The following is a 14104-nucleotide window of genomic DNA, read 5'->3' as shown; positions in this document are numbered from 1 at the left end:
GAAAGCCTGCAGTACAAAATTATAGGCTAACCTGCCCTCCGGGAATGTTTCCTCCTATTCCCCCAGTAGCTAGAGGTTGACTTATGGCCTGAAGGATGAGGGCTGATATCCCTCCCAAAACTCTTGATTCTTAATGTTTGGATATTCTAGTTAGTGGTATAAATATCCATTTAATCTTTTTTTTTTTTTTTTTTTTTTTTTTAAATCCTGCTAAACTCTGGAGAGCAGATCCTGAGTTTGTCTAAATTGTCAGTTGAAATGTCAGTTGAAATTGTCTCTTCAATGGAGCTTATGGAAATTTACTCAGCCCCTTGGTCTCAAAGACATCCCGTGACAAATAGTTTTACAGGCTAATAGTGCATTGTGTGGGAAAAGGATCTATTTTTATCAGTTAAATTTGCTCTCTTTTAATTGCATTGCATGTTCCCTTGTTTTGTATTATGAGAGAGGGTGAATAGAAATCCCTGATCTATCTTCTCTGTGATATTCATAATTTTGTATAGTTTTAATCATGTCACCTTTCATTTGTTTCATCTTTAAAGTGAACAGTCCTGATATTTCCAATCTGTCTTCCTAAGAGTTTTTATAATCTCTAATCACTATTGTCACCCGTCACTGAACCCCATCTATTTTAAGCCATATCCTTTTGAGATGGCTCTTCCAGAACTGAATCCAGTGTTTCAGGTTAGGCTGTACCACTGATTAATATTGCTCCGTTATAATATTCTTCATATATTCTCCATCTTTTCTTTATATGGCCAAACATTTTGTTTGCTGTTTTGACAGCACATTGTGTATTGAACGTAATCAGAGGAAAACCAACAGCCTTGACTGCTTCCAAAGTGTTAGCTCAAATCAAACTACAATTCACAGTTTGCCTATTTCAGACAAAACCTTGAATGGTCTTTCCCAGCCAGAAAGTTCTTATGACCCATAATAAGTGACTGTAGCTCATCCATCGATCTCAACAGGATACTCTATCTGTTCCTTCAATGTAATCATTATGTACACAAAGAAACACATGCCTCTTTTTCTCTATGCTTATTCTACATGCCGCAGGGTCAGTAGAACTTAATGTATTAGGAGTTGGAGGAATGTTTAGCTAGTGAGACTACACTAGGGTGACCAGACGTCCCGATTTTATTGGGACTGTCCCTATATTTTTTTTTGTCCTGCATCCCGACTGATGTGCGGTCGGGACACTGGACAAACAAGCAATTTTGCCATCCCAGAGGGACTCTCGCCCCTCCCCAAATCCCCGCCCTGGCCCCGCCTCTTCCCCAACCACGTGGCATTCCTCCTCCCTCCCAGGCTTGCAGCATGGCGGCGCAAGCCTGGGAGGGAGGGTGGCGCTTCCTGGAGCTGGTGAGTCAGCTCCGGCACCGGGCGGGCAAGGGGGCTGCTCCCCCAGGAGGGAGATGAGGGGGCTCAGCTCTGAGCCCCTCGCCGCGCCAGAGGGCTCCTGCCCAGGCCGCTGCACAGTGGGGGTCTGGGGCTGGAGCCAAGGAGAGCGGCTGGTGCTGGGGGAACATGGAGCAGAGACCGAGCAGCGGTTACAGGATGGTTTGGCTGCTGCCGCCATCCAGGGGATTGAGCGAGCTCCGGGAAAGCGCTGGGGCTGGGCAGGAAAGTGCCTCTGCCGGCCCAGGGCCCTCGGATCTCGCAGCCCCGGGAACCCGTTCCCCTGGTGTAGTGATGCTGCAGGAGGGAGCCGCATTAATACGGTGATTAGCCCCGTGCTCTCCGCTCCAGCCAGGACCTGCTCTGGGGGCAGAGCTCGGAGTCAGGTAGCAAATGGGAGGGAAACTGCTCAGACTAGCTTCACCGGGACCATGAAGCAGCCCTTTCCCGCACCCACACGTTTGTGCTCTGGACCAGTCCCTGGGAGGACCCCTTCAGTGTGCCAGGCTCCCTTAGGGTCACCAGGGCAAGCCCCTTGGCTTCACAGCCGCCTTCAGGGCCCGGGGCTGGGAGCGCAGCACGGAGGATGCTCCAGCCCTGCAGCCTGCGGGGCAGCGCGGTGGGTCCGGGGCAGACACGCTCCTGCCAGGAGGGGCTGGGCCCAGCTGCCTGGTTCGCCCCCTGCCCGGGTCCCCGAGCTCCCCACGGCCACAGAGGGGCTGTCCGGGGCTGCGGGGGCGAGTGTCCCAGCCCTGGCGGGGTGGAGCGGAGCAGCCCCTGCTGCGGGTTCGGGGCGACGGAGCCCGGGAATGGCTGGCAGGGAGCTGCAGGAGGGGCCCGGAGTGAGGCTCGGCTGGAGGGCGCTCCAGCCATTTTGGGGTCCCCCCCCCCTCCGCCGCCGCCTTTTTTTTTCCCGCTGCCCCCCCCCACGTCCCGATATTTAATCTGTGACATCTGGTCACCCTAGACTACACCTCTACCCCGATATAACGTGACCCGATATAACACGAATTCGGATATAACGCGGTAAAGCAGCGCTCCGGGGGTGCAGGGCTGCGCACTCCGGTGGATCAAAGCAAGTTTGATATAACGCGGTTTCACCTATAACGTGGTAAGATTTTTTGCTCCCGAGGACAGCGTTATATCGGGGTAGAGGTGTATAAGCCTTTGTAACAATTGAGCAGGAAAGACAAAAGGCCAGCTTTGTAAGACTCCCTAAAAATCCTATCTGACCAGAAGACTTCAGCGAGCCTTACAGTATACCTCCCACTGGGTCCCCCCTTAAGCCCATCTATCAGAGCTGGAATAAAGAAAACACCACATGGATGTGAACTCACAACAACACTTTATTTACTAAAGGAGAAGGAAGGGGAGGGGGATGGATTAAGGACACTGAAGATTTGGAATATAAGCATACACATGCGCACACACACACGCACACTCAATAAAGCAAAGATGTTTTTCTAGCTTCTTCAGGTACTGCCGGTAGCGAGTCCGCAGAATCTGGACTGTTGAGATCAGCGATGGACACCAACAGGTGTCGAAGACAGGTAAGTAACCCTATCTCAAACCCACCCTATCCCTCTTTGCGTCGTCTATGAGTGAGTGTCAGATCCAACTAACCGGATCTAGTCCGAGAGTGCACGACTGCTTCCCAAAAGAAACTAATGAACTCCAAGATGACAACTTCGTTCAGTGAGTGGCTACTGCAGGCCAGTTGCCCATGTGGAAGGTGTACCACACCACAGAGAGAGCGAGCTTCTGGACACCTGAGCCCCAAAGATTCCAGCGTTCAGGAGCTTCTGGCCCCTCCCTTCGTTTGTTTATATAGAAACTGGTTACTTAGCAACAACTGATTCCCGCTCTTTTCACTTTCCCACATTCTTCCCAGAATAGGGGAAGAAGAAACTGTCACGACATGGATGTCACCTTGTTCTTATCCAGACCAAGATGGCCACCTAATAAACAATGCCCTAAAATCCAACTGGGTGTGTGGCTTCCCCAAGAATTTGGCAGGGCTGTAATTAATAAGCTGTTAACATGCTGAGGCCTGGTTGTTACGTTATACTTTTAAAGAGCAATCAAGCTGAGATGTCTAGGAAACTAGAAAATCTGTGTCACTGAGAGTAAGATGGATGCCCTGCATATTCATCTGTCCCAGATGGAGAATAAGATTTCAAGTGCAGATCCAAGAATTCCATTTTATTTTCATTATTTTTTTTATTTTATTATGATTCTTTTTGTTGAATTTGTTTCATAATTCACTGTTTCGGCCAAAGATGTATCTTTGTGTTCCTCTGACAGACATTGTGATGTTTATATGAGAGTTATAGAAAGAGAATGGCGACATAAGTGGGAAAGTCTGGGTTGGAGCAAGCCAGGAAATGATTTGGGCAGGTGACACTTAAAGATCAGACATGGCCATCAGTGGCTACCTGAATGATGACTTGTGCTTTTTAAAGCGGAGTGTCCAGTGTGCCAGGCACAGTTTCATACCTGTTTCTATTAGGAGAGGGATTCTGAAACATCTCCATTTTGTGTGTTACATCATATAGAAACACTATCTTCTGGACCAAAAACCCCTCCGTTTCATTATCATACCAGTCACTTCCCCTCCCATCTTGGATCACACAGATCACCTCCCCTCAAATGACATCCTTGTATCTCATGCTGATATGGAAAAAGGTGATGTTGGGAAAATATTTAATGGATCTCTAGCTGTCATTAATGTAAGTATGAAGCTAGAAACAAAGGAGAGTCAACACCATATGATGGTGATCCTTGGACCCAGGGTGGATAAAAATCAGTGATTTTTTTAAATCGGATTTTTTTGATAAAATGCTTCTTGAGGAAAAAACCTATCGAAAGATAGTTTTAATTATGATACATTATAGCTCAAAGATATCTCATCATGGAATAGGGATTATAAATTCTAATTCTATAGTATGAGACAATATATATAATGTTTAAGAAAAGTTTTGTAAATGAGTTCCAATAGTTCATGGATTAGGGACACAATCTTATGGGGTTCCAGGGGCTTCTGTATAGATTATTTAGGTTAATCTTTCTATCTACCCAATGGGACTCAGTGCTCAATCTAGAAGATACCATCAGAGATGCTTAGCTTTGCAGTTCTGAAACTGTGGATTTGTCTCCAAAGGTAACATGCTTGTTAACAGCAAAAATGTTTTTAAATAAATAATATATAGAGGTGAGAAATAACAGACCTCAAACCTATTGTCCCTCTGCAAATTTGTGTACACAGAGTCAATCCCTTACCTCTCTCTAACAGTGCAAAGTTTCAAAAAGTTCAATGAATAGAAGATTGTTGGGAGCAGAATAGATCTGGACAAGGAGAAGAAGTCTGGAGATAAATGTGAGAAGCAAGGGACATATGCTTGTTTTGTTAAAATATTATATGTTTGCTGTTGAAGAGAAAAATCCAGAATACTTAACGTTGTTGTTTTAGTTAAATAAAACATTTAAATGTTTGTCTGGTGATGTTCTCCTCCTAATACATCATGGCAAGAAAATCCTCCAAATATTAATGATTAGCCTGTTGAATTGGAGATAGTTCACCTCCCAATGACTTCATAAATATCTGCTTCAATTACCTTTGGTAAATGAAATAACCAAACAATCATTCATTTTCTGATATAGCTGTAAAACTAATCTGAAAAGTTTTCAAAATAAATCACTGTTTAAAAATGTATAGTGTGTACCTTCTAAAAATGAAACCTACATCTATCTCTGACTTGTGAAGAATATTTATTAAGGTTATAACAACCAACAAGAATGCACTTTTATGTAGAAAACCATGATTAAATCGAGTCTTCCTGACAAGTGATTTAAATCATGATTTAAATCAATTTGTTTTAAATCAAATACACCCTACTTGGACCACAGTTTGGGAACTGCTGTATAAAAATACTTTATTGCTCTCTACAATGGAGTAATATTATAACTACCATAGGTGACTTGTTCTGATCTCATTTTCCCACTAGTGGAACTCCAGTGACTACAATACATTAGTACAGGGGTTCTCAAACTGTGGGTCGGGACACCAAAGTGGGTCGCGACCCCGTTTTAATGGGGTTGCCAAGGCTGATGTTGGCACTGGGCCCCAGCAGGGCTGAAGCCCAAGCCACACTGCCTAGGGCTGAAGCCCAAGCCCCACTGCCCAGGGATAAGGTTACATGCCCCCCGCCCAGGACAGAAGCCCTTGGGCTTCAGCTTTGCCACCCCCCGCCCCCCACCTGGGGCAGTGGGGTTTGGGTGGGCTTGGACTTCAGTCCCCCCTCCTGGAGTCATGTAGTAATTTTTGTTGTCAAAAGGGGGTCACGATGTAATAAAGTTTGAGAACCGCTGCATTAATATTTAAATGTAGTCTTTTTATATTCATCAACTTTTTTATATCTTTAACTGGCACCTTGAGCAAATTGTCAGGAACTATGTTTAGGGCAGGATGATGGAGGAAGAGCACAGTCAAAGCCAAAAGGTGCCACGTCATAGTTTTAACGCTTGTCCAACAGCCTAGTCCAAAAGAACCATTAATTTTTGGTGTTCAGATATTTTTGTTAGTGTGTATATAAGCATTTATTGCTGAATGATGATGTAATTTAACAAAAATGTTCTCCACAAACAAAAATTCAGCCTTGGGAATCAGAGTGGACAGCAGGTGAAAGTCGGGAGGGAATATTGGTTGCTGGGGCAGCTTTTCAAGAGCAGAGTCAATGCCTGTGTGGTAGCAGGACTCTCACTTCACTGCAGGAAAGCGACAAAAGGGAGGTGCAGGGAGAGGCCAGGTGGTAAATCCTGAAATGCCCAAACCAGTGAGTTGTACTTGAAGCGCTCCTTCCCTCTCTCCATTGCTCCTTTGCTTTTCTTGCAGTTACAAAACAAATGGTGGTTGTTGTTTTTGGAAGGTAAGCCAAAGAAAGGGAGGGGGAAGAAGGCATCATTTCTACTGGCACCAATTCAAAGAACTGGAGAAAGCAGCTAGGGCAGATGACACTTGTAGTAGCACTAAAGGGATGATTGGATGAGGATGCTGGAGTGGCAGTAACAACTCCTGTATTATTATAGCCTTTTCACCTGCAACTCGGCAGAGCCACAGGAAGGATCTTATCTTCCTTCTCGAGCATTCGCAGGGCTGTGGTTCACCACCATGTGCTGTGGTGGGTTCTTCAACCTCAGTATCATGCATAGCAACATTATATTTCGGAGGTGGGGGAAGAGTGGGCAGAGAGTTCTTTGGATGCAGTTAGGCTGATGCAGGCTCTTACAGTTCTTGCTCCAAAGCCAATCACTAGTATAAGGTGATTGCAGGGGTCCTAGGTCAGTGGGAGAACAGGTTCCTCCACTCTCAAAGGTTAGTCTGGTCTTCTCTTGGCATCTGCTTAGTCAATGGTTCTTCCTCCCCCCCCCCCACACACACTTTTTTTAAATTGGGAGGAGCAGGGGTTGAAAAGAGCAGGTATGCATGGTGCATCCTACTGGGACTTTTCCAGTTGGTTAATACAAAATGTCAGCCTTCCTGAGTTTCTCAAATATTTTTTTCATTTAAAAAAAATAGTCCTTATAGTTTTGAAGACACCTTCTAAATAGGAGGCAAAGACATTCAGTGGCACAGAATTTAGACTGAAGCAATACCTCTAGTGAATATCCCTCAGTCTCAATGGATGATGATTCTCAAGTCTAATAATGACAACTTAAATTAGCAATCTAGCAAACTACCACTGATCACTTTAGCAGAATCTAGGGCAAATTGGGAAAGCAATCTGTTCTGTGGGGAAAAAATTAAAGGTTTTAAAATTAGTTTTTGATCAGATGCAGACCTTGCAAATTTTTTTGTACAAAAAAAATAAAAATAAAAAATTGCCCAGAGTAGCCAAGGCATGTGCCTGGAATGTGGGATTCACAGCTTCAAGTCCCTGCTCTGCCTGAGTCAGCCTAGGGACTAGCCACTCTGTTAACCTTCCTGACAGAGCTTTTGTCAAAACCAATATATTTCAATGAAATGTTTGTTTTGACAAAATGGTATTTTTAGATGGGGGATGAGGGGGAGTTTCTGCTAGAGCTAGCTGATTTTTTTTTTTTTTTTTTGATGAAACAACTATCCTGGGAATGTGGGCAGAGCTTGAATAGAGTGACAGCATTTGTTTTCTCCCTCTGTGTTTTACATCTAAAAATGGTGTAATTATAATCAAGAGGATACACATTCTGAGAATAATTCTGCTCTTTCTTACACTGGTTAAATCGGAAATCTGATGGCGTTTTACTTTTTTGGTTTTGTTTTAAATACGAAGTTCAGAATGAGATCGTCTCCCAATGGTTGTCTCTGTTGCTTATGTTTCAGTCTTCTTGAAATTTGTTTCAGCTTTGCAGAGGCATAGCTTCTTGCCTCCCTCTTCCTGCTGCAGTTGTTGAAGAATTTAAATCGGGAGTTTTGTGGACAATTTCCAGTTTACTGGGGTAGAAGTGCAAGTCTCTCTTATATTTTAAAACATCACTTTAGATCTATTGGTTACTATTTCAGCTGTTTGACAATAGGTGTAGCTTGTTTTACATTTAGGGCCAAATTCTGTTCTGTTACACTGCCAAAAAGTTAGTGTACCCATACAAGTTTGCTGTGGCTTCCTAGAAAGCCACACTTCCACTCATAAAATTGACAGTAGGAGTTGGTCCTTAAAGTGTTCTTCTACAATGAACTATTCCTCAGCACTGGGGGGACAAATTCATCTCTGTTATAACTCTATTGACATCAGCATAGTTACATCAAGCATGAATATGGCCCAGTATGAGTACCATCTGTCCATCTTAAGCAGTTTTATTTTTAAAACTTCCCCCGACAATCTATGTCGGCATCTGGTCAGTGACAATTAAGGTTGCAGGAGAATTTCATGAGCTATCTATTCAGCATCAAAGGTCTAAATCCTTCTGACTCTCTTTTAGCCAGGAGGAGAGAGGTTAGGTTCCTGATGCCCTGTAGTGAGAACCGCTTTATCACAGAGAGTTAGATAAATGTCCTGCATAATCAGAGTTGTCTATAGGGGTGAGGGCCAGATTTACAGTGTTGAGCACTATTTTTCTTGAGTTGGCATTTGTCAGCATTTAATTTGCATTGATTTAATTTTTGTCTATTTATGGTTTCCTAAGTACTCTTCACACATTTACCATTTGCTTTTTGGCTTATTAATTTTTAATCACTATTCTGAAAGGCACTGTAATTGTTCCACTCTAATGCTGCCAGCTACAGAAATGCATTAAGGGTGCAGGATTCTTATAACAAGCTGATAATTCTATAGTCTACATTCAGAATGACATTCTTCTACAGAAGGCCTGCAAACCTAGCTGGGCAACGAAAGCACTGTCAAGTCTCTGACCCAGTTTCTAAATCAGTAACTAGGATCATGTATACTTGCTAGTATAGGTGACGCATTAAACTGGTGTATTGTTTCTCTGAAAGTCAGTATTGTTTCTGATCGTCTTCTACTAAGAACTATAGAAGTATTTAACACACTAGGATTTGAATTTAAATATAATCTGCTAAGGGGATTAATCTCCCACGAGTCCTGACCCAAATTCTTAATAGTTCTACAGAGACTTCTGATTTCATTGCTGGATAAAAGGCCCCAGATAGCAACCTGACTAGATATAGGCATGTTTGCCTGAAGTTATAGTAACTTTCTCATTCCCAGATATTCTACCATAAATAAATACCTAAACAAATTGGATACAAGTGCATGGCATGCTAACAAGAAGGCAGCAAAACCAGATTTCCAACAGGTGATCCTCAAATGGCCACACTGATCACTGGGACAGAGGAAAGGGCAATAGGTTAGAGAAAAATGGAATAGTTATATGCAGATTTACTTCTGCAACCCAGTAAAGAGGAAGTGTGACTTTACACAGCTTTAAAGAACATTATCCAAAATTCTCATAGCCTTCAGTGCTAACTTGTGTATAAATAAGGTTCTGTATAGGATATTTGACAACAACAAAAAAGAACTCGTGTTTTAACCAATTTAGAACACCTAAGAACTCTGGATCTGATCCTGCCATCTTTAGTCAGGCAAAATGAGCATTAAACTCAATGGGATGCTTATCTGATTATTATCTATTACAGCACTGGATCCTTCATAGACTCAGCTCCTGATCCTGCAGCTGATCAACATAGATGGACCTTTGCACCCTCACATTCACCCTAGGTACCTGGAGAGATGGGTTTACAGGGTCAAAGGCTAAATTATTTATTTTAAATAGAGCTTAACTCAACTGACTCCATTGAAATTGGGCTTGTGCCTTACTTCTATTTGAGCATTCATGCACAAGGGTTTGCCTGCAGAAAGCATGCACTTATGCTCACACAATGAGTAACTGCAGGTATGAACAGCTCTTAAACTGTAGACATTGTGGACCCTTGGACAAATCTTTGAGACAGATGTTAAGATCACCTTTGTATTACTTTAGGAGGATTTCTTTTCTGGAACAATTATTGCTTCTGACTGCTTTACCCTAGAGGCAATCAAATTAGAAAATGCAAAGCTGCATTGACAAGTCTTCCTGAGGACATTCCAGGGGGATCAAAATGCAGCAAACAAACAACTTATGTGGCCAAAATAGCCCAAGAGCATTCCCAAGTGTTGAAAGATTGACATGGTTTCTCACTAAAGAGTGTGTTGTTTACAGATTACACTTTTTACATACACGCTTTTGCATGCTTGTCTCCTTTCATGTTTGAGCAGTCTTTGCTATTTCCTGTTTGCTCTGCCATGCCAAACCTCTTATATTGTAATAGTTCTAGCCTATCTCAAGAAATGACTCTTAATTCACACACATCCTAACACATTCCTTGCTCCCCACCTTGATTTTTTCCCCACTTAAAGATGGTAATACTGCCTTTGCAAGTGTTTAAAATTACAAATTTAAGAGGCTTTCCAGAGTCAATGTTAGCTATCTCCATGGCTTTCTAGGAAGCCACAGCAAACTTGTATGGGTACACTAACTTTTTGGCAGCCTGATACAAGAGCCATGGTCCCATTGGCTGAGTCCCCCTGCAGTTGCTAAGCAGCAGCCACTGAGGAGTCTCTGCTGGAGTTAATGTTGCTTCAAGCAACACTCTACAGGAATTCCAGTCGGGTATTTAGGGGCCCAGTACGGGATAATGTCGTAGAGCCTCAATCCATCTTCTCCCATCCCCAAGCCCCCACAAAGATTCTTCTATGGAGGGGTTTCTGTAAGCAGCAAGGAGCCTCAGAGGGGCTTGTGCATGGTAGCAGAGAGGCTGCTCTGGCCTTACGATTCTATACAAATAGACTTTTACCTGAAAACAAATTGTCTAAAAGAAATTAGTCACCACATGAACATATTCGTTTACACTTTCAAGGATAATTAAAGGAATATGAAATACATATAGCTGAACTACAAAGGACCACGCCAAGCCTGTAGTTCAATACATTGAACACGTAAGCCAAATCTTTTCCCTTCCACCACAGTAACTGATGAAAACACTAAACATCATACAAACAAATGATACAGCATGCTTGAATAATATCACTCCCAAAACCCCAGAAAGGCTCAAATGAACACACCATCTGAGCATACTGATGTGCTTCTTAGTCATGACAAATGAAGTCTCCCCACCACACAAGGTAGTTCAAAGCATTCAGTTGATATCCGCAGAGCTAGCTAGTGTAGCATTCAGTTTACAATTCCAAGAAGGAATTGTACATGTAGATAGTGACGGAACAGCAATTCAAGATAGGCAACTTCGTCTTGGTTACTTCCCCAGGGCACCTTGTTTGCTGACTTGTTAATGTCTTTTACCCTTAACAATTTCACACTTGGGTTACTCTTCACATTTATTCCATATATTGAAGCAAAGATGATAAGAAATACTCCACCCTGCAAAGTTCTAGTCTCAGTGCAGCACTTGAGGATAGATCATTTACTTTAATATTTCTAACGATTTTTAGCTGTTGTACAGCACTTTTCATCCATAGATGTCAGTGTTCTACATGGAGGGTAAGAATCACTATACCTGTTTTACAGACAGAGGTTATGTGACTCACCTAAGGTAACACAGGAAGTCAGTGGTAAGCGAAAGAATAAAAACTGGCGAAGAGAAACAAAAAATAGGTCTACAGGGTGTCCTCAGCATGGAATGGAATTGTTGGGTATTCGAAGCTATTCATACTGAGCCTGATGTTTAGTGTTAATTTATTACATTAAAAAAATTAAAAGAAACTCATTCAGGTTTCAAAGGGAAATGCTCGAGTTAACAAATGTCATATTTATGGTTGCCCGTGCATCCTTAATTCTGTCCCCTTGTGTGTCCAACCTATGCAATGAAAGAGCAAGGGGTCCTGTGGAAAATATGATCATGTAATTAAAGATTGATGTGTACTGGGGGCAAATGAAGAATCAACATTTTTATTTTTACTTGTGTGCAATAAAACATTATAAACATTAAAGAGGAACAGTATATTCAACAATTGAGGCTCAGTACTGTATAAATAATTTCAACCTGAAGAATAATTCAGCTGTATTCCTCTTGCTCAGTTTTTTCTTCTATTTTTTTTGTACATTCTGTAACTACCTCAGCTGAGGATTTCCAGCATCTCTTGAGGTGCATCAAGTGCTCCCAATACTCATTTCAGTATATTTTTACTCTGCACAAACTAGGTTGTGCATGTAAGGGCACATTTTGAAGTCAGCTGTAGTTATTGACTGACTTTAGTAAATATACTGCTTAAATGACATAAGAGCCTTATCTGTAGCAAAGCAGGAGACTGATACCTTGGAAATGAACTAATAATGAGGTAATAAAAGTAATTTCTTCAAGTATTGGAAAAAGTCTTTCCTGCTAATTAACATCTCATGAATATTTTTGAGAGTTCACATCTTTTTCCATCTTGAATCAGGACAAAAAGTCAATATCTCAAATATTTGTAAACCAAAATCATTTATTTTTGGATCATTTGAAACACTTCATTTCTATATTACCTTTTTTTCCTTTTCCTAACCTTTTCCAGTGTAATAGCTTACATTTCAGAACAAATCATTTTGGATCAGAAAACTGGAATTTATTTTAAAATGTAATAAATAAATAGAGAATGTCAACCCTTTTTCTCAGCTTTTTTGGAGTCAAGAAATTTGTCAATCCTAACCTTGTTTTGAAAACAGTTTTGGTTTCAATTAATTGGCATTTTCTTCAATGAAAATTTATTTGTCAAAATTCCATTGAGCTCTGTTAATTTTACTCCCCTGCCCCCCCCCCCCTTAAATCACATTTTTTGAAAGAAAATTCTTTGAAATGATATTAGGCCAGATCCACAGTTAGTGTAAACCTTCGTTGCTCTGTTGAAGCCAATGGCTGAACCTGAATGGACATTTCATTAGCTTCCAAAGTCAGAAGGGACCATTGTGAGAATCTAGTCTGACCTTTTTATAACACAGGCCATAGGACTTCCCTAAAATAATTCCTGTTTGAACTAGAGCATATCTTTTTAGAAAAAAAAATCCAATCTTGGTTTAAAAATTGCTAGTGATGGAGAATCCACCAGTCGTAGATAGATTGTTCTAGTTGTTGACTACCCTCACTGAAGATCTGAATAACTGACAATATAACTATCATGCATGATATACTTGCATGTGTATTGTGTTTTTATAGGTATGTTGCCCCTTTTAAAATTGTTAGCTTGCAAAATTGCCATCAAAATAGATGCCATTGTGCCTCAGAAGCTACTCCATAATTAAACATGTAACTAGCTTTCCAGTATGAGCCTGATTTTTTTGCCACTCATCCATTGCTCCCCGCTGCCACCTGAAAAGTCCTTTCTGATTAAAAACTTGAATATGAACTTCTTACCAGAAAATGTTGGGCCAGATCCACAGGTATGGCTACACTGAACACAAGTCTGGTAAGTGGGTGGCAATGGTCAGCTTCCGAAATTGCTTTTGTGTATCTTCTTCCCTGACGCTGATCTTACTGCTGCTTTATGAGGGACTCTGCAACAAGATAGAGCAACCTAAGGGATTAGTATGGTTTAGGGTTGTCTTGGCCATACCATCTCTCCTCCCACTGTGCTTCTGTCATAAACATACAGCTAAGGGTAGCATAAAATTCCTCCTTTACCTGTAAGGGGTTAAGCTCAAATAACCTGGTTGGCACCTGACCAAAGGACCAATAAGGGAAGAAGATCCTTTCAAATCTGTGGGGGGAGGTTTTTGTTTGTGCTCTCTTTGTTTGTTCTCTCTTGGACAGAGAGGGACCAGGGCAGGGGGGAAAAAATCTAAAACCCTACCTGAACTAAGCATCTAAGATTACAAAAATTGTAAGTAATAGCAAGGAAATGCGTTAGATTATCTTTTGTTTTAGCTTGTGAATTTTCCCTATGCTAAGAGGGAGGTATATTCCTGTTTTGTAACTTTAAAGTTAAGCCTAGAGGGGAATCCTCTGTGTTTTAAATCTTTGTATTATGTTCCATCCTGATTTTACAGAGGTGCTTCTTTTACTTTTTTTTTTTTTTTATAATAAAGTTCTTCTTTTAAGAACCTGATCAGTTTTTAGTGTCCTAAAAACCCAAGGGTCTGGTCTGTGCTCACTTTGTTAACCTAACAGTTGGCATATTATTCTCAAGCCCTCCTCTTCCCCCCAGGAAGGGGGGTGAAGGGGCTTGGGGGGATATCTGGGGTGGGG

Source organism: Emys orbicularis, chromosome 9, assembly GCF_028017835.1.
Source record: "Emys orbicularis isolate rEmyOrb1 chromosome 9, rEmyOrb1.hap1, whole genome shotgun sequence".
In the NCBI taxonomy this organism is placed as follows: Eukaryota; Metazoa; Chordata; order Testudines; family Emydidae; genus Emys; species Emys orbicularis.
The sequence above is the reverse complement of the archived record's forward strand: the minus strand, read 5'-3'. Positions refer to the sequence as shown.